At 44.2% G+C, this 24,427-nt stretch overlaps 1 long non-coding RNA gene across 1 annotated transcript; it reads left to right on the forward strand.

Moving 5' to 3' along the window:
• Window positions 1-10,536: 10,536 nt before the first annotated feature.
• LOC138565903 (uncharacterized) lies at window positions 10,537-22,355 on the forward strand. Its single transcript, XR_011301693.1, has 3 exons — window positions 10,537-10,679; window positions 10,782-10,943; window positions 22,067-22,355. It is a non-coding gene; the product is annotated as an uncharacterized lncRNA (long non-coding RNA).
• The last annotated feature ends 2,072 nt before the right edge of the window (window positions 22,356-24,427 follow it).

Below are 24,427 nucleotides of genomic sequence, written 5' to 3' on the forward strand. Positions count from 1 at the left end.
GCAAACATACAATTATTACCCAATCATAAAAGGAGTGTCTAGTCAAGGTTGTATACAAATATCTACTTTATTATTATCACAACAGGCAGTATAATAACACTACTACTACAACCCACCCTGTAAAGCGATGCAGAGGACAAACAGTTTCTAAGTAGGAAAATGGATGCACTCTGGATACTGACAGGAGGGTGGTTGTTATGGTTAATAACCACAACAGTTTGTTAAGGTTTCTTGGCTTCATCAGAAAGGACGAAAGGGGTCCTAAAGAGTCTCTAGCGGCCTTCTGGGAAGGACCAGGGGGAAGGGGGGAGAACCACTGTGTAACTATTACTGTAGAAGTTCTTGGTGCTTAACAGGGTTGAGTCGGCTTCAGGGCGCTTTGCAGGCTTCTGTGACAGAGTTCGGGACGGAAGTCTGCGACGGATATCAGGCGGCAAGAAGGTTTGGCAAGCAAAGCTGGAAGAACAGCTGCAGGCAGGGCTTTACGGCTACTCAGGTTCAGGAATTATTGTCTCGGTGCTGATTGGTGGTTCTGAGGCACTTTTCGAGACATCTCTTGTTTCTTTCAGTGACTGCAGCTTGACTACGGTCAGCGTTGCAATCGTTTGCGAATCAGGGAATTCAACTGGCTCGAAAATGTCTTTTAAGCAATAGATGCTTGCCGTTGCACTTCTCTCAGCTTCTTCAATGGGCTTGCGTTGTCCTTTAAGCTGGGAGGCACAGAGCTCAGGAGTGTGTTGCGGCCAGCTGCCTTGTCCTTTGTTTTGTGTTCAGATATCTTCTGGCACTCCCTATCCAGGAAGCTTGCTGCAGAGCCTAGCAGGGGATGCTGTGTGCTGACTGGGTACCGGTTCTGGAGCGGCTTGTGGATTCTCTAAGTTCTTTCCTCCCTCTTTTCCCTGGGAGAAGTTAAGGGAAGGGATCTTGCTTCCCTCTTTGGATGTCCTGGCCTTCCTTCACTGGGGGACGCTGTAAGGCAAACTGTAACTTCAGCCAGGGTCCAAGGATGAGTTCCTCTTTCTTGCTTCTTGTGAAGTCTTCAGATGATCTGCTTGCTTAAAGAGGGGCTTCAGCCCTCTTTCAAAGCCAGGCGGGCCCCAGTGAGTGGTGTCGGCTAAGATTAATGAAACAATCCTGGGGTCCCTACCACAATTTTCTATGTGTGTCAATTCATAACCAAACTGCTTTGCAACAGGAAAAGGTAAAGGGGTGAAACAGGAGCCAGGGGGTGTCCCAGAACCGAGATGGCAGAAACCTCTCAACAGAAAGAGCTCTGGACTCACTCTTGTGTTACTAGGTCCCACCCATAATCCTCCCTGCTGTCATTAAATAGTCTTTCTGATTAATGGATCTCCCTGTGGTTCCTGATTAAGACGGCAGGTCTCCCTTGAAGATGCTGAGAGTCCAGACACTCTGACTTCCGCAACTCACATGCTGTCATCCTATGAATGGGGTCCACCTAGCGGGGATTGCCTACTGCAACAAAAGAACCCAGACATGTCAGTGCCCTGTCATTGATACTGAGGGCAAGAGCTGGCTTCATGTTGTAACAGTTTCTTATGAAAGGTGTTGGGGCTTCCTGTCTCCTTTGTTATCCTCTACAGCCAGGCCCATTTGCAGCCTGTTTGAAGTGCCCTCTATTGGTATGTTAATCACAGCCACCATTTGAACGCCCTAACAAAAGAGCAGGGTGGTTCCATGTAGCCTTTTTCAATTAATCAGTCTGCACATAGAGGGGGGAAGTTTTGTCCTCCCCCTCCCAGGATTGCATTGTGCCCCCCTCTGCTGTCACATTCCAACTAAATATAACAGGGCGCACTGTGCCTGTAGGCTGTGTCCATGCCAGAGTATACAGGTCTATGCTTTTGTTGTGGTGTGAGCATAGGAAAATGTGTGTGATTTGATCAACACATTTTCCTGAGCTCGGTCTAATATCATTCCATTTATGTAAACATTTAAAAAAAGCCCAGTCAAGTGCACGCCCACCATGCAGATGGCCGAATTCCTTGCATGCTCCCCAGTCTCATCATGTGAACCGCCACTCTATTGAGGGTCTGGTTTAGGGAATCTGAGGGCATTCTCACTTCTTTTTCCCCCATCATTCTCTGCTCAGGTGTTCAGGGAAAGGCTATTTCTTTTGGATCGAGACCCTGGGGATGGATATGCGAGGGAGTATCACCTGGGTGGACGGAACTCAGGCAGTGGGGAGAGGGTGTCCTTGAGTGAGACATGGTGTTCACCATTCCCTTTCCAGAATGAACCTTCTGTCCCAACAGCTTTTATGAGTTACTGTCAACTTTTCCCCTTTTCTTCCTTTCAAAGTGGCCCTCAGATCAGATGAGCAGGAGATCAACTAGGAGGATATATCCTCATTCTGGAGGGATAAGCACACTTCAGTCTTCTCTTAACAATACTGATAATTGTCAGCCCAGAACGAGAAGGAAACAATCGAGAATTATGCATACTTCCATTCATTCACACCACTGTGGTACTGAGACGAGGAAGAGGGTTTTGGAGGCATTCCATTGTAAAAGCCAGGTATGTCCAGCTAATAGACTTCCCCATGCTCAGGCAATTGCAGGAAAGGACTCACACCTGCAAACCTTTCACAGGTCCAATATGTATAAGAAGGGCAACTGCCCAGCACAGGGAGGGAGACGGCCTGGAGAGAATGATGTAGCTCGTAGACACAGTGAGGTGTGGAAAGGAACCGGCTTGAGAGAAGTTGGGTTGAGCAGGAGAGATCAAAAGAGATGCTGGTGCCAGAACAGGCCATGAGAGGGTTGGGAAACCAGTTTTCCTCTCTGCCCTGTGTCCACAACATCAGCTGTGGGACACCAAAGACGCCATAGCTTTTCAGATTGCTGCCAGAACGGGAGGTGCTTTCGGTAGCTTCCACGGTGGAAGAGCTGAGCTATGCAAAGCAAAGGAAGGTAAGCGCTGCTCGCTGTGGCTCCTGTGAGCAAGTGGAAGCCATGAATAAGGAACGAGAAGCCTGACGGAGCGGCCGCGACCAATGAGAGTAAAGAAGGGAACACTCGTACTGGGGCACTCAGGGACCTGCAAACGAGCATGTCAGAATGCTGAACAAACTGAAAACAATTACAAGGGCTATGGCAGGCCAAACCAAGTGATTTTGAATACTGACAAAGCTGGAAGATATTGCAAGTACTTTTGGGTTTAGATTTTGAATACCGAACAAGGTGCAAGGTATTAGAAATACTTTGGAAAGTTGCAACAAGCATTATTGAATACCAAACTAATTAAAAGATATGATGAACATATTTGAATACAGTGTAAGAGAAAACAAATGGTGAATGTTTAAGAATGAAGTGAAAACAACGTCGTGTAAAGGGATAAAACACCACAAAGTGAGTTGTGTGAGAAGCAAGTTGTGGCAAAGCCAAAAGAGTGCCAAGAGCAATGTGAAACAAGTATTATCCAAAAAGACTGGAGTCCAAGAAACTACAGATTAAGAGAGAAAACTTGTGTTGGCAAAAGCATGAACAATACAGAAGCATAACAAAGTGCCTAGGGTTATCAGTTGCTTGACCTGTAATGGGTGGACTGTGTGGTCAGACAACTGCACCTAGATGGAGTGACCCCTACTTCAATAAAGAGCCAAGAAAATTGAATGTAAAGAAGCTTGTATGTTGCATCAGTTGCTAAAGTGAATGGTAAATGCAGAAGTAGAGTAACCTATGTGAATCCTTGAAGATCCTGGTTGACCAAGGAGTTGAACTTATACTGTTTTGAAACCCAGAAGAGGTGAACTGATTTTTACTTTTGGAAGTCGACAGAGCTGAATTCTTGGGGAAGGGAACCCCAGGGAATTTATGAACTGCATTGAACTCTTGGGGAAGGGAACCCCAAGATTGTTTGGAATTGTTAACTGGGTGTTGTTCCTTTTCCATTTCTTTTGTTTTGAAGGCTGGAAATGTGGCTCTTGGGAAGAGGATCCCGAGAACGTAAATAAAGAGAAGCCTGACCCAGAAGGTTTGGAATGGGTACTGTTTTGTGAAATTAGAACTAAAAGACCTAAATTGGTGTTGTCTGTTTTGCAAGCCGAAGATTTGGCCTCTTGGGGAAGGAAAACCTGACATCTTGTAAATTGGGCTGATCACCTAGAAAGGGTAACCTGACTTGGTGAACTGTTTTGAATTCTTGCAGAAGGGAACCCCAGAGACCATTTTGGAACTGTTATGAACTTTGGGAAGGGGAAGCTGGGTATAAATCAAAAGCTGGAAGAAGCTCTGAACTTTCCTGATGAACACTATTTCTTTTTGCTGCTGAAATCCCTAAACATTGTATATAATTAGTTGTAAGGGCAAGTATAGGGTTTAGACACAGACAGACATTTTATTTGAACTCACTGACACAGACTATCCTTAGTTTTCATTGGGTAGGAAAATACCACCTAAGCATAGGGCAAGTTAGGCCTTACTCTATCCTGACATTTAAGTAAAATAGAGATGTTATTTAGGAAGTTGAATCTGTTTTCTGTGACTTACTTCATAATACCTTCACACTGGTTCATCATCTAGGTGAAAGTACCAGCTTAGGCCATCTGCATTTCCATGCTGGGAACCTGGTTTGTGCTGGATGTCCATATCTAATCCCTGAAGAGATATGGCCCTGAACGAAAGCTCAGGGTTATCCCCTTGCATAGTCATTAACCATCTAAGAGGCCGGTGGTATGTTTGGACTGTGAAGTGAGACCCAGATATGCAGGGTTTCAGCTTCTTCACTTCCCAAATGAACGCATAAGCTTCTTTTTTAATGATGACCCAGTTCCTTTCATTTTTGGTTAATCGCCTGCTAATGTAGGCAACATGCTTCTCTACCCCTTCAGATTTCAGCTGTGCAAAAACTGCACTAATCCCAAAATCACAGGCATCTGTGTGGATAATGAACTCCTGAACATAGTCTGCTACTTTTAGAACTGGGGCCCTGCACAGTCCATCCTTCAAATCCTGATCCTGTCAAATCCTGGAAGGACGTTTGACAGGCCGGGGTCCAAGTTACCTTTCTTGGCACCTTTTTGGAAGTTACATTATTTAGGGGAATGACAATGGTCCCACACCCCTTGATGACTGACCGACAGTACCCAGTGAGACCTAGGAAGGCTCTCATCTGTGTCTGTGTGATGGTGATGTCCCAATCCTTCACAGCCTGTACCTTTGGAATTCTGTTTTTTACCAGCTTACTATCTCCAGAGTCCACATCATTGGTGCATCAATCTGCGTGACCTGGAATCAGTGAAAACAGACTGGCAAACTTTCCTAGTAAACGGTGAGAGTATGTCAATTGCTGTTCTGGCAGGTCTTTAGCTATTCACTTGAACAGACATCTGAAGTCATTAGGGGGCTATCAATCTTTGACCCTACAGGATCTAATCAGAGCGTAGCCCAGGTAGCTTGCTCTGATGACTTGCTAAAGCTTAAAAAGAAGAATTTGAAACTGCACGGCCACTTTCTCCGTGAATATTTAAAGGCCGATACTATCCCAGCCGGGCGTAAAGAGCCCTTCCTTTTCTTAACAGATAAAGAATACGTGAATACTTTCAGCCATATCGCGATTAAATGCAGTCTAGACTTAATGGTCTTAACTATTAAAACAGCTCAAAGGTTAAGTTCTGAGATCCAAAAGGAATTAGATCAAGAAGAAAAAAAGTTCTTGGACAACACAGCCATTACGAACGCCTGAGATCAACTTAGGGAGACCAACAAATTGTTTGGTGACTTTAAGACTGCGACAATCACAAAAAAAACAAAGAAATTGCCCAAGGCCATTTGTGACTTTAAACTTGAAAAAATATTCCCCTACACAACGGATGAATATATTGATGCAGCCAAAAAACAACTTACATTGCAACAAAAGGGAAAAGGGAGACGCTGTTGGGTGTCATTCTCGAACTCAAGCAGCAGCAGTTCGGATGACCAATCACAATATAATCAGCAACAAACGTTTGGGAGCTATCCACCTCCCACTTTTTTAGGCAGAGGAGGGTAGGGAGGACCCGCATGGGGACAACCCTAGTTTCAACCATACGCCCCAACACAATGGCAATCATGGGGCAGGAGGTGCCCCAAAATATAATGAGCCCTGAGCATAGATTGCCTATTTTTAATTTGGCTAACTTTGAAATGACAGAACCTCAAATCCGACAAAACAGACAGATTGGTTTGAGACCGAAATGGAAATTCGCAGATTTCTAAGGACAGTCCAACTTAAAGCCTTGTTTCTCGATTCTCCCGGCAGAGAACCTGATTTAGACTCGGGCTTGCATGTCCCTTCAACTTTCACACTACAAGATAACCAGATTCCCAAATAATTTGTGAGTTTTGAGAAATGCATCCTCAGAGGTTTTGAAAAATTTAAAACAAAGAGAAAATCTTTTAAACACAACCTCTCACTTGATGAAAACAAGGCCTTGAATGAACTATCCAAGAACTCCATGATAGTGATGAAGCCGGCCGATAAAGGTGGGGTGATTATGACTAATGCTCAATAACTAGACATGATGAATGATTTAGTACAGGATGGAGAGAGTTATAAAAAATTGAAAAAAGATCTGATCAATGAAATCAAAATCGAGATTGAGAGCGTAGTACAGTATGGCCTTGATCGAAATTGGATCTCGAAAAAGAGTCTGAATACCTGACAACGAGTCAAGGACGCACCCCAACAATCTATGCACTTTCAAAAATTCATAAAAATTCTCAAAATCCTCCAGGGAGACCCATTGTCTCAGGTTGTGGATCCGTGCTTGAGCCATTATGTAAATGTATTGACATTTTCCTTAAACCGATGAGTGCACAAACTGAGACTTACTTAAGATACACAACTCACACAATTCAGATTTTTGAAAATCATACTTTTAACAAAACCACACAGAGGCTAGTTGTCAGGGTTCAGGCCGGAGCAGGGGCAAGGAGAGTGGTGGGCAGGACAACCAGGGTGGTAGCCGCCCTGGCAGAGTGCAGACAGCCTTCAACCAGGCACTCCAGGCGTGTTCTCCATCCCTTTCACAGGACTGAAGCCCTGGGACGGAGAACAGCCTGGATACTACAGTTCCCAGCAGGCCGTGTTCAACACAAGCCTGCTGGGAGGAAGATAGCCACTCCCCCAGCCGCACCCGCACCAATGCGCATGCGCGAGCCGCGCCCAAGGAACGGGGCTCGCAATTATGACCAGCGCAGAGGAAGGACGTGTGGCAACAGAGCCCCAGTGGCACGCTTTTCGCAGGGCACCCGCCCGCCGTAGTAGAAACCCCGGCCCCACGCACACATTAAGATAAGTGCCGCTTGCAGTAACGCGCGCTGCTCGCTGAAATAACTTGAAGGGCCGGCGTTAGAAACCGTCCCCCTGAAGCCAATCTGCTCTCCCGAATTAACCCCGCATGTGAAAGGAACCTTGGCGCATACGCGTTAACCTGCATGAGAGTGGAACTGATAACCGTCGCATGTGTTCTTAGACAGTGCTTTGCTGCATGAATCAACAGTTCAGACAAACTAACCTAAGTCAGAGCCACGCAAGGGGACGAGCTCTATTATTGACATTATTGTTCCTCCTTTCAGCGGAGCTTGACACTGGAGGTGCCACCGAGGGGAGCCAGTACTATGGAGACCCCCAGCATTTCAACCAGTTTATCATGCAATGCCAACTGCATTTCCTCACAAAACCAGTGGTGCTTCGGACAGCTCAGGCCTGTATGGCATGAATCCACAGTTCAGACAAACTAACCTAAGTTAGAGCCACGCAAGGGGACGAGCTCTCTTATTGACATTATTGTTCCTCCTTTCAGCGGAGCTTGACACTGGAGGTGCCACCGAGGGGAGCCAGTACTACAGGGACCTGAAAGGACGTTTGCTAGGACAGAAGACAAAGCTAAGTGTTTTAAGGCTTGTGTACCTTGAGTATTGCATGGGGTAATGTGATATTTGTTGTATTACTGCATGAAGGCAATGCAGAATTGTTAAGCAGCAGGAAGGGTCACATTTGGAAACCTTGCATGAAGCAATGTAAGGTAGTGCATAGAACGTTAGCACCCGTAGCACAGGATGTACAGTGTCCTGGTTTAGGGGTGCCAGCACAAAGGCCCCCTACAGACCCTGGGGCATATTGTGTGAATGAGAGAAGAGTGCAAGGGCGGAGTACCGCTGAATCAGGAGCAGGAGCCAAGGAGCATGTGTACCTAAACTCCCCAAACCCATCCACAACACCTCCCGAAACCTCATTCCGGTGTACCTAACTTCCTCTACCTATCCACTCCACAGACCCTAACCCTCTTTCCCCGAAGGGTCAAGGTGGCCTGTGTTATCCTCTCCCATGTGCCAAGACCTAACGGGGAGGGAGGCGTTTGTGCTGCCTCTGCGCCAGGAAGAACCAGGATCTGACACTAGTAACGATGGACATCAAGTCATTGTATACTAGCATACCTCAATCAGGCAATTGAATGCATGCAAGATCAACTTATCCAATTCAATCTAAAAGAATGTGTTCCCCACAATTTCATCTTAGAACTAATGAATTGGGCACGCTGCAAAAATGATTTCGAATTCAATGGCCAATTCTATTTGCAAGCTAAAGGGAATGCAATGGGGACAGCCTTCGCCCCAAGTCTAATGATTATCTACATGTTCAATTTCGAAGTACATAACATCCTATCCGAATGGAACCTCTACAGTAACCACATTGTAAATTGGAAACATTATATTGATGACATCATTTGTATTTGGGATGGACCAGAGGCAGAGCTTGAGTTGTTTCCAACTTGGTTAAACAACATTGACAGAAACATCCAATTCACTATGGAGTTTAGTAATGAAGAAATGTGCTTCCTGGATCTCAAGATTAGGCATGATGGAGGCACACTCAAATGCTGCCTATACAGAAAAAACATTGCCAGAAACACCCTCTTGCACTTCTCAAGTGATCATCCACAACATATTTGGGAAAATTGACCATATAGTCAATATCTTCGTATTCAGAGAAATTGCACCAATTTATATGACTTTTATGAATTATCAGAAGACCTGGATGCACGATTAACAGAAAGAGGATATCCTTAAAAACTCATTAGCAGAGCAAAGAAACGTGCTTGCTTTACTGATCAAGATATATTACTATCCTCCGACATCACTCGAAATCCAACAACAGAAAAGGCCAGAATGACCTGTGTTATTACCCACGGGTCTCAAACCTCGAAGATTAAGAAACTAATTTCCAAGTACTGGCCAATTGCTAACCTAAGCCTACCAGATGAACCATTACCATGATTCGCCTTTAAAAGGGCAAAAAATATACACAATAGACTTGTACACTCTAATTTCAAAAAACCTCCACCAAGAATGGGCTTATGGGATCTAAGAACCACAGTAGGACATGTTCCATTCGAAGCATGCTCGGTATGCAAACGTACAAAATAAATGAAGGATTTCAAAATTGGCGAAAAGACTTGGACATTTCCAACCCTCACCAACTGCAAAACCAAGCAGGCTATGTACTGCATTGAGTGCCCGTGTGGTCTACGTTATGTTGGCCAGACTACCTCTGCAATCTATATTAGAATTTCAGAACATCGCTCCAAAATCAGGTGCAAAACATTAAGTGCACCCCTTGTCAACCACTACGTTGAACTACAGCATACTGCAAATCACATCCTCTGGTGGATTATAGATGTCGTTCAAAATTAATTGAACGTACCCCGCTGTCTGTTACAGAAGGAGGCAAGATGGATTCATAGAGTGGCAACACATACCAGTGGTCTGAATGAGGAATTTCTCCCATTGCTTTAAAACATACTTTCACAGCATCAATTCCAAAACAGAATTCAGGAATGTGACATTAGTACTGCACCAATCCAAGCCAGACTACATTCAATTTATCTGGACCAACCAGCAATACTAGATGGAACTCTATGTAAGGGTTACCTTTTCCCTTTTTCCTTTCTTCGGCACTGCCAACTTAATGATTCGACTCGCCAAAATGGATACAGTTGGCTACATTATTTCATTCGATCAGATTGCATCAAACTCAATTCCCATATATCACTAAACGTGTAATCGTCACGTTCCTGAGAGCCAATTCAACTGCAACATGGATCATAGGAACACTGTTTTGGAAACATGGATGCTTGCCAAAAATCATCCAGTTCTAGTGCCAAACAGGCATACCGAAATGTGTGTATTCAACACACGTCCTAAAGTGCCTATTCAACTTTTTGCACTAATTGTGTCCCCCTCCTTTTCCCAGAGATCACAGGCAGGCGTTTCATTCAGCTTACTTTATAATACATTGTTCGACTCTTCACTCACTAACCCGTTTTGGAAAACGTCCGAATAAGCTTCAAACCAAGTGCTGATTCAAGTTTGTTGCACGTCATAGTTTTTCAGGATTATTGGTAGGCGTTTGATTTAAACAAAACAATCACTCTACCTTTTCCGTCATAGTATCCATGACGACCACAGTCAACCTGGATGTGGGCCCAACTCGGCTCGACCAATGAATGCATGGTTTCAAGAGGCTGCTCTGATCCAGAACGTGATGACACTATCACGCATGCTTTGTGACAAGGGGGCACGTCCGACTTAGTCTAATTCCTGCACAAACCCTTCGACTGAGCAACGACCAGCAACGGCAAGCGAAGGATCTACACGGATGCCGAATGCGCCAAGGTAAAGAGGGTTTATTTTAACATCTCTTTTCTCTTTAAAAGCTTGACAGATAGAAAAAGGCACGTTCACTGCTTTTTTTGTTTGTTTCGTTTCCTTTGGCAGTCGCATGATATGGCAACCCAGTTTGATATCCAATCGACACGAGACCGACTTGAATAACATATAGTTCTGTGCTAACACAGCTGGCAAACATCTACTGGCCTGGAACAGCGAAAAACAGCTTAACACAGAGTTCCAGATAAATCTATTGCTCTGTTGAAAAAGGTATTGAGGAGCCCTCCTCTCTGGTCCCCCTTCTTCTTTTCTTCTTTTCTTCTTCCTCTATCATTTACTTCAAGGGTTGTCCCACTTTATCAGAAATGGATTTCTGAACCAAACCACGAAACCCCTTTGTTTGTAAATTTTACAAATAAGAACACTTTGACTACTGCATTTAATTTAAAACCACTGCATTTTAACACTAGGTTATAACACCCTCTATTCACAGATTGCGAGGTCAGACAAACTGTTCTTTCTCCCTCACTGTTCCCTACACGCGCTACACCGACGAGGTCACTCTCAGCCTGTCCCTTATGAGTAAGACTAATATAAGGGACATTAGACAGTCCAATAATGAGCAATTGTAAATGCAGCCAAAAATTCGGTATGCAATCACTGTACATTTTCATGTGTGTGCTTCCCCCTAGGCTCAAGCTGCAATCCGCCCTGAGGAAGGTTTCTTTGATACTATTGCCCAGCAGGCGGCTCTGTTGCCGAAATGTGCATAGGAGTCCGATGAAATTAATCGTAATGTTTCAACTGAATTTTGATTCATACGTACACGTAGGCAGACCTGCTCTAGCCAATTTATAAATTAGAACAATTGGTGGCAGACCTCCACTAGCCAATTTGTAAGTTATAAAAATTGGTCCTTCAGAATGTACCACAGCAATTTTATTTCTTCTTGTTGTGTACTACATATCTAGTTAATTTCACCGGCTTTCTCTTTCAGAATTATTTGTTTTGTCTTTTGGTGGATATATCATTGATTCTATATGTTCTTCTTTCCCTTTTTTATAAAAAAACATTTTGTATATGTGGTTTAAAAGTATTTTTGTTTTGTTTTGAATTTTCAAAGTGTTATATTTAAATAAAACAGTATCTTAATCACACACTTGTTACAACATGATTGCATCCAGAAATAGAAATGGCAAAAACATTCTTTAGCGTGATATCTGTTAGATACATGCAACAATTTAAATAATTAAAACAAACTCAATTTCATTTACAGCAGTGTGACCCTAATATTATGTTTTCAGGTCAATGTCCCCCATCCACAGCTGTCTACTAGGGACTCTCCCCCTTCCTTTCATTACCAGTTGCAAGCTTGACACCATCAACTGATCCATCTGTGGCTTCAGTGTGCACGAGATCTGGGAGGGGATGGTATCCTGCTCAGGCTCTCCCTCTGTCACTAATACCAGGACCAAGTCATCCCAGCTACAATGAGGTTTTAGCCGGTTGATGTGAAAGACCCTGCACATCTGTTTAGGTCCTTTCACTTCAATGAGATAATTTACCTCACTGACCTTTTCAAGCAAACAGTAAGGCCAAGTCCATTTGTCCTTAAGGGAACTGGTTAAGACATGTTCCATAATCCACACCAACTCTCCTGTAGTCACTGATTCCCCTTCTACCAAAGTAGGGTCCTCAGTGGCTAGTGGCCCCTCTCCTGCGGGAGTAGGTGACCCAGCAATCTGTGGAAGTGGACCAGGAGCTACTGGCCACGCTGGTGCTCCACATAAGCCCTCTGGAAGCAGTCCAGGCCCTAAGGTTCTGAGAATGTTCAATCTGGTGACTGCCGCAACTATCTCAGGGTCAGGCAGATCATTAACCAACAGGCATGAGACAGAGAATTAGTCTTTCACGCCTACATTGCGCTGGGTATTTTCACATCGCCAACTGAACTCTACTATCTCCAAGGGGCATTTACTTTATCCATCCAACCCATTGACTTTACAATCAGGCCCAGCAACATACTGCGCTGGCTGTACCCACTGCCGAGTGACAGCAGTGATGCTAGCGGCAGTGTCTCTGACTGCAGGAGTTTTGTGTCCATTAATATACAGTTGTTATAAGAATGGTTGAGTCGTTTTGGGGACTGGGACCTCTACTGGAGATGTGGTACCATTCCCACTCAGTGCAACCAATCCACATTCAGCCACTCTTTGGCCTAGTGGGAGGTCGACCTCTAGGAGGAACACACGAATGATGGCCTCCTCCATGAGTCCGACATTCACTATGACTTGCTTGGGTAAGCCCTTGCAAGCAGGATCTGCTTTCCTATGGCCCAGCTCCATAGACGCAAATCAACCTTTGGGTTGTGAGAACGCAGGTGTCCCAGGGTTAGGGGTGCCTGTGCTCAGCTTTTCCCAGTACATGGCTGAAATAGAGTTGTTGGATTTCCCTTGCTTTGCACACCTGACTTAGAAGAGGAGTGAGTTGGACCTTTGTCCTTTCCATCCTTTCTTGTCTGAAGATTTCTCTTCTGGTTTGGGTGTGCTCGCCTGGGCTTTTTCTGAACTCAAGTACTGACAAACCTCTTGGCAGCATTTGCAATCTCCCTAGGGTCTGTAATGGACCTGATTGGCTATTCCTAACAGTATTTTAAAGATTTGCTAATATAGTGGCATTTAAGGGAGTCCCCATCTTTTTCCGAAAACCGACTTGAAAATGTGACGGGAGGGCTGACTGTTGCATGACCTTTTCCAATTCACTGAGAACCAATAGTGCGAAGACCTTAGAAGAGACATCAGTAACGGCTATGGGCCTATAATTAGATGCATCCAAAGGATCTTCTTTTTTTAAATATGGGAATTATAAGAGATTGGGTCCATGAATTTGGAATAATATTAGATTTAAATATAACATCACATTTAATTGTCAACAGTGAAGCGCAGAGGAGTGGGTCGTTTTTCAAAACAGATGAAGGAATACAGTCTGGACCTGAGGCTCTTGATGGATTCGACTTACCGATTGCCAATATTATGTTATTCTCTTCCCACGAGCATGGACCCTGTATACAAGAATATTTACATGGATCCATCACGTCAACAAAAGCATGCAGCAATTTATATTCATCAGTCAAAAAATGTATCCACCCTTCTTCTGAAACATGCAATTCCATAATATCCCTAGAATTTCCAATGGTTTTATTTATGGTTGACCAAAAAGCTCTCGGTTTATTTATACAAAGCCGTTTGAGCATGATCTCATTATCTTTTACGTGAATATCAATTCTTAAAGATTTAACAAAATTCTTATGGATATGGCAAATACTTTTTTTTCCTTCAAAATATTCTGCTTGTGTAAGATTTTGTTTCTGCAAGTATCTAATTTTCATATTTTTAAAGCGTTTTGAAGCAGCAACTTCTTTATCGAAAGCATTTAAAGCTGGTTTCACATATTTGTTTAAGCTTGAATTAGCAATCCTCCTAAAACAAAGCATTATAATCTCTGCCAGTGTAGCAGCCCTATCCAAGGGATATATGTCTTCATTAAACAGCACTTCAGAAGAGTCTACCTCTGTTCTCAATATGCATGTAAATGTGTTACTTCATTTTTGGTTCCATTTCAATGAGACACCTGGGCGGTCAAATGAAAGAAAAGCAAGAGTTGGATTTAGTTCAAACACTGGTACTCAAACTGTGAAAATAAACTCCAACCTCAGATGGTCTCCGAGCCTTGGATCTTGAAGATTTACTTGACCACAAATCATATCTGATGATGATACGTAAAAGTAATCAATTCTAGAATGGAAGCTGCTTCTATGCCAAGTGAATATCGGGGACATCATTCCAGTGTTCAACTCTGTTTGCTGAAGGTCCCAACCGGAAAAAAAAGATCCCAAATTCTACCTTTTATAGCACTAAAAGAAGTAGCAGGGCAGGACATAAAGCCTTCGTTAAGCTTGAGACCCTCTGAGCAATCGCAATTGGGTTCCATGTTGTTTCCTCGCCTGCAATTACAACGCCAGGCATTAGAATGTGTACATTCTAACGAAAACGTTAATCAACATTTCTTTTGGGGGGAGGTTTACCCCCAAATCCTCCCACCCATCTTTACCTATTTCCTTCCCCCACAACTCCTTATTTGCCCTTTCCCACCCCCCCCTAAAAAAATGGATGAACATTTTCATTATGATATACACTTTGAAATGCCTGGTGTTGCAATTGCGGGCGAGGAAAGGATGTCGTACCTGCAATTGAAACCCTCCTTATAATTATTGAACAATTATGGCATGCAATAATCCATTCCTCCAATAAATAAAATAGATTTAGAAGAAATTCCTCCAATTTGTATTTCACTGGATTCCAATACAAATTAACTATGAGAATTGACCACTTTTCCTGAAAAGAATTAATACATATGGCTCAGAGACCATTGGATGAGTGGACTAGTTGTATAGCAATTTTTATATTTCTATCAATTGCTATCACCAAACCCCCACTAGGTCGGCCCAATCCAGCATGAATAGCAGGACTAGTGAAGGTCACATAACCTCTGAGTTGAAAATGTGAACAAGTAATTTTTTCCTGGAACATGATAATCATAGACTTGTTTTGGGAGCCTGGATTGGAAAACCATGAATTACGATTATTCAAACCACAGGCATTCCATCACAAAATACTGATAGATCGGATGCTAGGGGTGCAACATCCCCTGTTGAATGGCCATAAAGGTTTGTAGTGCTGGTTCAACCCACAACCAATTCTGACCTTCCTCGGTCAAGCTTGAAATTTGAGCCACTATTGATTCAGCTGAATGCATGACATTATTATTCTATTGTAATCTATGGTTACAACAATGGGCATTTGTATGCAATAAGATACACATTTGCTAGCATCCTCCAAGGAATCAATAGGATAAAGCTTAATGCCCAATGTTAACAAATATGATAACGCTGCTCCCAAATAATATTAGATATTAGAACAGATTGAAGTCCACAAAACATGCGATTATTATTGACCAAAGACAAGGTGACCCACTCAATATCATCATGATCAGAGGTCCGAGCGCCGGGATTTGTTTAAATAAATCCAGCAATCGAAACCTATTCACTCTACCTGTACCATTTATTTGTACATCACTCTCCCACCCCATTAGCTTCAAAGTATAACCATCATACCCTAATGGGATTTGATGAGTCTTAGGGGAGCTAGCTAAAGAAGATGTTGTTTGATTTGCATATAGCAGTTTACAAAACAGGTGGTGCGGGAAAAACATTTGGAACAACAAGTCCCAATGACACACCTGTCACAATGGGCAGTCATTCTCCCCCAGTGTTAGTTTTTTCAACTGATGGAAAAAAAAAGATGTCAATTTACTTTGAACTATTCCTGGACCCTTATGTGAAAAAGAAGAGAATGAGCCCATTGGCTCAGCACTGATAGAATTGGAATTAGATACTGGTGGGACCCCCTTAGCTCTAGAAGACCGTATGGTTGGACTATGGTTGGACTCTCCTCCTCTGCACCCAAAAGCAAGACATTTGAACTTTGCTTGATCATCAGTTTGGAAGCCTTCCCGTTGGGATCAGTCCTTTGCACACTCCCTTTATCAGCAATGTTATTCATGGCATTAAGATCGATATTCTCATCTTCTGTGGGTAAATTACATAACGATTTTAATTAAGAATTATGTCCTTTCATTTTTTGTGCTTGCAATTTTTTGGTCTTTTTCACATTATTTTTATTAGAATTACTAGTCACATTTCTTCTTGCTTTACTTTCTTTGTGTTTAATTCTGCAAGAATTCAAAAAAACAGAAACTGGAGACTAAGGAGGCTCTGTCTGAGTCAGATTAAAATTGGCTATCAGCCCATTGTCTATTACCTCATGGCTTTGCACATGTGGAGGAGGACTATTCGGTAGAGAAGAGTCTGATGCCAGTTGGTCTACTCATCCAATCTAATAAGGAGGATCTGAACATCCCTCTCCAGCAAGGCTAATTTGGACATATTATTAACCACCATGCCCCTGATGTCATCTCTAATACTGTGGAAGGGATCCTCAGAAGAGTATCCACAGGATCCATCAGAAAGTGGAGCAGCATCCTTAACTGAGTCCGACCCCAACTTGGGTCCGTCCCAGCCCTGTTGGGACCGAATTTCCCACCCCACCACTGAAGCAGATGAAGGAAAATGTAGACCTTCATCACCTGTCACCTGAGACTGACAAGCAACTGATATTCCCACTACCTGCTTGCTAATAGACCTATCATCTGAATTAATCATTTTAGAGTCACATGCCAGAATGAACCCTGTAGGAAAGATCACAGACACCAGATGTAGTCTTTAACTGTTTATTTTATAGTTTGCCAGCACAGACCCCGAGCACAACTTCTCTCTTCAACGCTGACACCAACCGCTGAGCCTGGAATCTTTTCATCAAATAACATTCTGTATGGAGTGTTGGTTAAATAGTATTCCTAGCTCATCATGCCATAATAAGATACAACATAACACATCTCCCTTCTTTACCAAAGACAACCCTTCTTTAAATCTGTCATCCTGTTCTTGTTCCAAACCTGTCCACCACTCACATGCACTTCACCCTTCAAAACAGCAATAACCTGTACCGTACGGGTTCTGAATATAATACATCTCCCTTCCTATTGACCAAACCCTTTTATATTCTCAGCCAATCACCACATTCCACTCTGAGCTCTTTCTGTCCCTGCCTCGTATTCTCTTTCATCAACCCACTGTTCTTTCTTTTCTTTCAACTTCCTCCTTAACTCGTCAACTACACAATCTGATTCTCTTTCTCATCCCACCCATGGCTGGCTCACTTCGGTGTTGGCCTTACGCCCCTCATAAGTTCAAACGGGTCACACCCATCGTAGCATGCAGAGACATCCTCAATGCATATAATCTCTCCTGGGTGACTACTTTCTTGTCCATCCCACATGCTCCAGCCATTTGAATTCCATCTATGAAACACCTATTTGTTCTCTCAACCATCCCATTTTCTTAAGGGTGATACAAGGCTGACTGTTTGTGTTTCACGCCACATTTCTTTGCATATTCCACAAAACATCCCCCAGGAAATTGTGTTCTGTTATACGTTAAGATACTACTGGAAATGCCTTCTCGCGCGAAAATATCCTGCAAAAATTTAACAATGTCCTCTCCACCTACCTCCTTAACAATTCTGAACTCACTCCACAGTCAAAACAAGTCTACCAACATTAAAATGTACTTCTCACGGCCAAAACCAAGATCAACGGGACCCAGAATGTCCATGGCGACATCATCCAATACTCTGCACGCATCTTCAAACTCGATTATCGGCTGCCCTTTGTCCACCACTCCTTCACACCGATAGAGGTCGCTCAGAAATAAGGTCATATTTGTATTCAGAGTGCCCTCAACCATGGGAGGAACTGACATCCTGTCATTCTCATCAGTGGATTAAACCCCTGATGCCCCAACGCCCCCTTCACTGTCATCCCTTGCTCACCCACACCGACTCGGTCTCCGGGACCATGGGACCGGCTCCCTGGTGTTCCGCCTACCTACCGTACCTTTTCCATTTTCCAAAACAACCCACGCACTTGCCTGTAACCCTCCGTTTTCCCCCCACTCCTCACCCTCATTTTCCCCCGCCTCTCTGACCAACCTGCTTACATGTTGCTCCAGCATCCTCTTCAGGATATACAGTCTTCTGTGGGCAGCATTTCCCATGACTTCTCTTTTGTGATCAGCACAGGAAATGTGGTCCCAAGACCTGTTATGCTTTTTCCCACAGCACTAAGTGCCTAGAGATAAATGAATGTCACCTCTGTACTCTCTCTGCAATGTGGTATAAGAGAGAAAATGTGCACCCCATGTGTTAGTTTGTGGCCAAGCCGAGCACGTGTTGATGTCTATCTACGTCTCTATGGCTTCCTAGTTATGGCAAAGGTGCAGAAGTGATACGGCTGCTGGCCTCTGAAGTGGGAGCTACTATGGGAGCTTAGTTGGCATCTCACCCCCTTCAATGCCTTTCTTTTATTGACCAATATTTAAAGCTTATTTAAATTTGTTGGTTAAAAAAAAGTGTTGTGCATATAAATTGAAAAAAAATGTTTAGCAAACAAAACAACCGAACACAAGAGAATACAAAAGGATGACAATCCCCATCAATAACCATATTATTATGGTAAAACAAAAATGTCCATTTGTTAAACGTCCCATGAAGAATCAAGACAACTTCATGCACCAGGAATAAAATGACTAGATGAAAGTGATTTGGAGGTCCTTATGAGTCCAACAAGGGCACACAAAATGTTGTTATTGCAATCACATGGCTCACTTTGTTTCCTGCAATCAACATTGACCAACTCACGTCCATATCTTGTTTTTGGAAATCGGAAACTAGGTGGTTAAAGAATGTGGTACGCCTCTCTGCGAGAGCTGCACAGGAAATAATCCAATGCTTTATGGTTTCTACCTCAGTTGCATTTTTGCAGAAGCAACAGATGCTACTTTCCCAAAGACCTTGAATGACTCTTACTTTGTCAGCTGGAGGTTGAGTCGGATCCGCAAAAATTGATCCCTTCGTTTTTTGTCTGGACATTGTTTCAAATGTTCACAAGTCTTCGTTTTTTGTCTGGACATTGTTTCAAATGTTCACAAGTCGTGTCCATTCTGTGCGACTCCCGGGAGCTATGCACAACTGATTGGTATCCATTAGCAGACTCCAAAGTGCGAATCCAATCAAGTTCTCTTAGTTTGATTTTGGTTCTCTTGGGGTTGGTGATCAATGCTTTGACTGAACTTCCAGTTTCTTTGAAAGCAGAACACATTTTCTCACACCAATTCTACAGCATGGTGGTCTGAGATGCCGTGATTTCTTTGCGTAGCATGTCCAGAATCTCTGGTCGAGCAGAATTAAAAAACATTTTTTGAAGAAGCAGAGACTTTTCCAAAGTACAATTGATTTTAATGAATAATCGTCCAACTCCTGTCGTATGATTTGGATTCGGACAGATTTAGGGAGTCCAAGGACTTTCTTCCAGAAGAGACCGTCTAGTTGAGACCATGTCTTGTCTGGAATATTTGGCATTGCCTCTGACCCATAGGTTATTATTGGTACAACCTTTGACCGATAAAAAGTGAGTACCGGTAGAATGGAAAACCGTCCATGGATCGGATTCAAGGCACTTGGTTGTAGCTTTCAGACGGCTGACCATGGGAGCCTCTGGTGTCGCTTAACCAGACTCCCAAGTACTTGAATGTGGTGACTTGCTCAATGTGCTCATCGTTGAATGTCCAAGGATAGGCATTTTAGCCTCTATTGAAATTTCTGAAAGTACAGATTTTAGTTTTCGATTTTTTTAATCTCAATTTGTTGCTTTTGTTTTCTCATCCACAAACTGTAAAACAAGAAAAATATATATATATATTAAGAGGGTCGAAGCTTACGTATGCTTGGGTCAGACATTACGCTCATGGCTTGGCAGGCAAGGGGATAGGTTTGGGATGTTCTCGAGACCCAGATGTGTCAAACTGGTGAATTCCTACCAGGACCAGGCTAATCTCAGGGACACGAACAGTATCAAAGGCTTTCTTTTGACTTTTGGTTCCCTTGGCACTTTCTGACCAGTTAGTAACATCGTTCAGAGCACTTTGATAAGCACTTAGTGAACCAATTCTCAGTTTGTGTGAATACCTCTGCATATTCTTCAGTATCTAGCAATCTGTGTCTTCTAGGGTATCTCTGTTTCTCCACCACCAATTTTGGTTTGGGTTAGGTTGCTCTGGGGTGCAGGCGCCCCACTGATATGCAGATGTCAACCTTTTAGCGAGTTCCTGATACCACCTCTCTGGCCTTTTGCAAGCTGGTAACACCTTTTCACAGTGGCAATTTTGTCTACCTGGGAGGATAAATGTCAATAGGAATTGACTGAAATGTCACGCATTCAGCTGTACTTAAGGTGGTACTCAATAAAACAATTGGCCTCATTACGAGTCCGGCGGTAACCTGCTGGTTTTTCCGGCTCGGTTACCGCCGGACTCGTATTACCATTCCGCCTCTGTGATTCCCGGAATTACCAGGGCATTACAAGCCCGGTGACCTGGGAATTCCGGAGGCGGAATTCGGTAAATCCCCATTCCCATCGAGTCCAATAGGACTCGATGGGAATGGGGACCATGGAAACACTGGCACCATCTCGTGATGGTGCTGGTGTTTCCACGTCCACCTGCAGGCAGGCGGTGTTAAACCCCCCAGGTCAGACCTGGCGGGAATGCCACCTCCCGCCTGCAGGACTCGAGATCGGGCGGTCCAGAATTAACAGTGGCGACGGGTTTACCGCCACTGTTATTTCCGGACCGCCCGACCCGTAATGAGGCCCAATTACTCTTCAGACATTTTTGTGCCTACTGTGGCACTTCAACTCCAGTGCTACCCTACTAAAAGAAGCCTGTTATGAAGGTGAGCACTTCACCTGCTCTACGCTTCACTCTACTGATAGTGCACAACGATCACAATCATCGGCCAAAGGCGTAACAGGGGCCCCTGCAGCCCCCGCGGTGCATTGGCCTCATGCTGCCCATTCCACAGCGGGAGAGCAGCCATGGTGGTTCAGGGGGTCCCCTACACAGGGCTTGCAGGGGAGCCCACACATTTTGTGTTACGCCATTGTCATCAGCCTGTAGATAGGCACTAAGTGGAGCAAGCTTTTTGGTGCTGAGTATTCTATTAAATCCGGCTATAGCTCGTCACTCTCAGGATTTTCCTCACACAGTCTGGCATCTACCAAAACACCACTGGGAATGCACATTCAGACATGAGATCTAAGCAAGATGACAAGCATGTGGGGTGTTTGACTGTGGGAGGTAGGATTGGCCGAACATGATCAAATTGTTGCTATTTTACAAAGTGTTGTGATATTTCCCTCTGCGCAATATCACTTACCCCGGATCTGTGAACACTGCGACCACATATAATTGCGACGGCCGAAAATGCTGAATATTTTAAATGTATTTTTTAATTAAACCCCCTTTTTACCACAAAGACATGCAGGGGAGACCCCCTGCCGCCGCCCCATATCACTATAATATCCCATGCCCCCCCACATATATATGTGGTGTAAAAGGAGTGTTTAAAAAAAACAGTCAGGCATTTCGGCCGTCGCAATTGTGAGGGCGACATTTTGGGCCATTTCCCTTACCCCATTGCAAATCAACGGGCACGTTCAGTTCATCCAGTTGCTCTCTCAAAATCTAAAAAGAAAGTTTGTGTGATTCTGTGCACTTACATTCCAATATCTTCTGTTTTACTGTAATTTGAGTTGCCTGTGTAAAATGATTGAATCCTTGATTAAGGAATATGATGAACAGCTCCGATCTCTTGTTACAGGTTTAACGTTATGAGCTGCGACTTCTACTGCTCTCAGCAAGCTCCGGGCTGGATAAACTGTCACGTAAATCGGAGTTTTACAGTTCTTCTGGGCTATTGCGGTTTGGGAGAGGCAGTTTCTGCTGTTTCTACAGTACACATGCTGTACTTGCCAACATGATCCATGCAATTTCAATCTGGAGGCGCGTTTCTTATCCTGCTTTCTTCTTTGACCTCAATGTCCTGTAGTTCCGGTTTTATTGTGGTGTAAAGCAGAAATACAAGTAGCAGAATGCTAAGTGCAAAAACAGGATTGGACCCGACTTCTATTGTGCACCCACCAAAAAATGTCAACCTAGCGGGGTAAAAAGCCTTCCTGACATTTTCATCTGGTATGTGCGCTGGTGCTGTAATGTGGCTGTAACCCGAGCGGAGTAAATAGAGAAGCTGTGTGTACTTTGTGCAGTGTTGCTGTGCATTGTGTGTGTATGTGTGTGTGTCGGGGTGGACTATCACATATGACCTGGATTATTCACACAGAGAAGCAGGTGTTGAATGCAAACAGTGGATCAAGACAGGCAAAGACTTTGAAGACATACTTTCAGGAGACATCTGAAGCTGAAGCACCTAGTAGCAGTCCCTGTCTGAAGAGTGTGAAGAAGTCCCCTTCCTGTCCATACTGCTGGATGCTGTAGTCACCATGGGGGGGTCAGGTGTTGCCACAAGCCAGGCAATGCTGGGCCTGAGGTTATTCCCTACCTACCCCCTCCATGTCACGTGCAGGAGGCAGGGTTTGTAAAGGAGCCAGCTAAGATGCTCTTGTCCTTTTAAGAGAATTGGTTATGAGGGAAGGTCCTGTGTAGTCCGCAGTGCCTGCATGCTCAGCTCCTCTGGGGCACGTGCAGAAATGATTTCCAAAGTCATAAGGTGATCTTGTGGGATGCAATCGAAGGCAGAAAACCTTTTCAATCACCCTAAAAGGTCTCCACACACATACAACTAAGGTCTGTTAAGCTAAGGGAGTCCTTACCTAGGGTTTGGCAAGCAGAGGGATGACCAGGTATCGGAGTCACACATTAACCTTGAAATTCAGTCCCAGGTGCTGGGCCATTCAGCCAATCTCCATATCAGTCTCATCGGGATACACACCCTTAGGTTCCCTTAGGTCAAAGCAAGGAGCAAGGAAAGAAGTTTGGGTCAGTGCCCTATATAAGGAAGAGCCTGTGTCAAAAGGCTGCGGGAGTCTGAAGAAAGAACTCATTTGGATACATTGAGCGAAGAGTGCAGAAGGAGCTGGAGCAAGGGACAGGAGGCCTGTGGGGAGATCCAGGAGGCAGATGAGAGAAGGGCCCACAAGGCTTTGGTGAGAAGGAGCTATGAGGCTGGAGGAGTGACCCAGGGGGCTCGTGTTTGAAAGACCCAGAGGCTGAGTGGAAAAAGAATCAGGGGACTAGGGAGAGATGATGCAGGAAACTGGGAAGAGAAATTCCCAGGGAGCCTGCGAGAGAGAGACAGAGATCAAGGAAGCTGGGGGAAATAGACACAAGAGGTCTGTGAGAGAGGGAAACCCAGGAGCCTGTGGAGAAAGAGACAGACCCAGGAAGCTTGGTGAGCGAGACCCAAAAAAGCTGGAGAGAGACCCAAGATATTAGGCAGAGAGACACCCTGGAAGCTGGGCAGAAAGAAAGGAGGAGGTGATGAGAGATGTTATGAAGGAGGTGGTAAGAGGAACAAGTGAGAAGGGGGACGAAGCCAACCCTTAATATTAAGGTGCCTAAAGAGGAGGTGGTGAGAGAAAATAAGGAGCAAGTGGCGAGAGATGTTATAAAGGAGGCGGTAAAAGGAATGAGCCAGCCCTTAATATAGAGTTGTCTAAAGAAGAGCTGCCCAAAGAGAAGATGGTGTAAAATGAGGAGGCAATTTAAAGAGAAGGGCGACCAAATTAAGGAGATGAAGTTGAGGGTCACCATGAGGGAAAGGAGTGGGATGGGAGGAAGAAACGGGCCTGAGTCAAAGCATCAAGGAGGTTCAGAATGAGCACAATGATAATGAAAGACAGAAGGAATAAACAAGGGCCCACAAGTATGAGTTTGTAGAGCATCCTCAAGGCACAGAGTAAGGGCCTCATTACGACCCTGGCGCTAAGGGATTAGCGGTCCCGGTAAGGGTACCCGTACCGGTAATCCCTTAGCGCCTGATTACGAGGTCCCTTTGCGGTTTGGAGACTTTAATGCCTGCTTTTTGCAGGTGTTAAAAACCAACCCGCAAAGGGACCTTGGTGCTAAGTACGGTGCCACAATTTGTGGCACCTTACTTAGCGCCTTCTCCATTTCCATTGAGCCCTATGGGGCAAAAATGGGAATGGGGAAGGGCCAAGGCGGC

The sequence above is a fragment of the Ambystoma mexicanum genome, chromosome 2p (assembly GCF_040938575.1).
Source record: "Ambystoma mexicanum isolate Mex_15411 chromosome 2p, UKY_AmexF1_1, whole genome shotgun sequence".
Lineage (NCBI taxonomy): Eukaryota > Metazoa > Chordata > Amphibia > Caudata > Ambystomatidae > Ambystoma > Ambystoma mexicanum.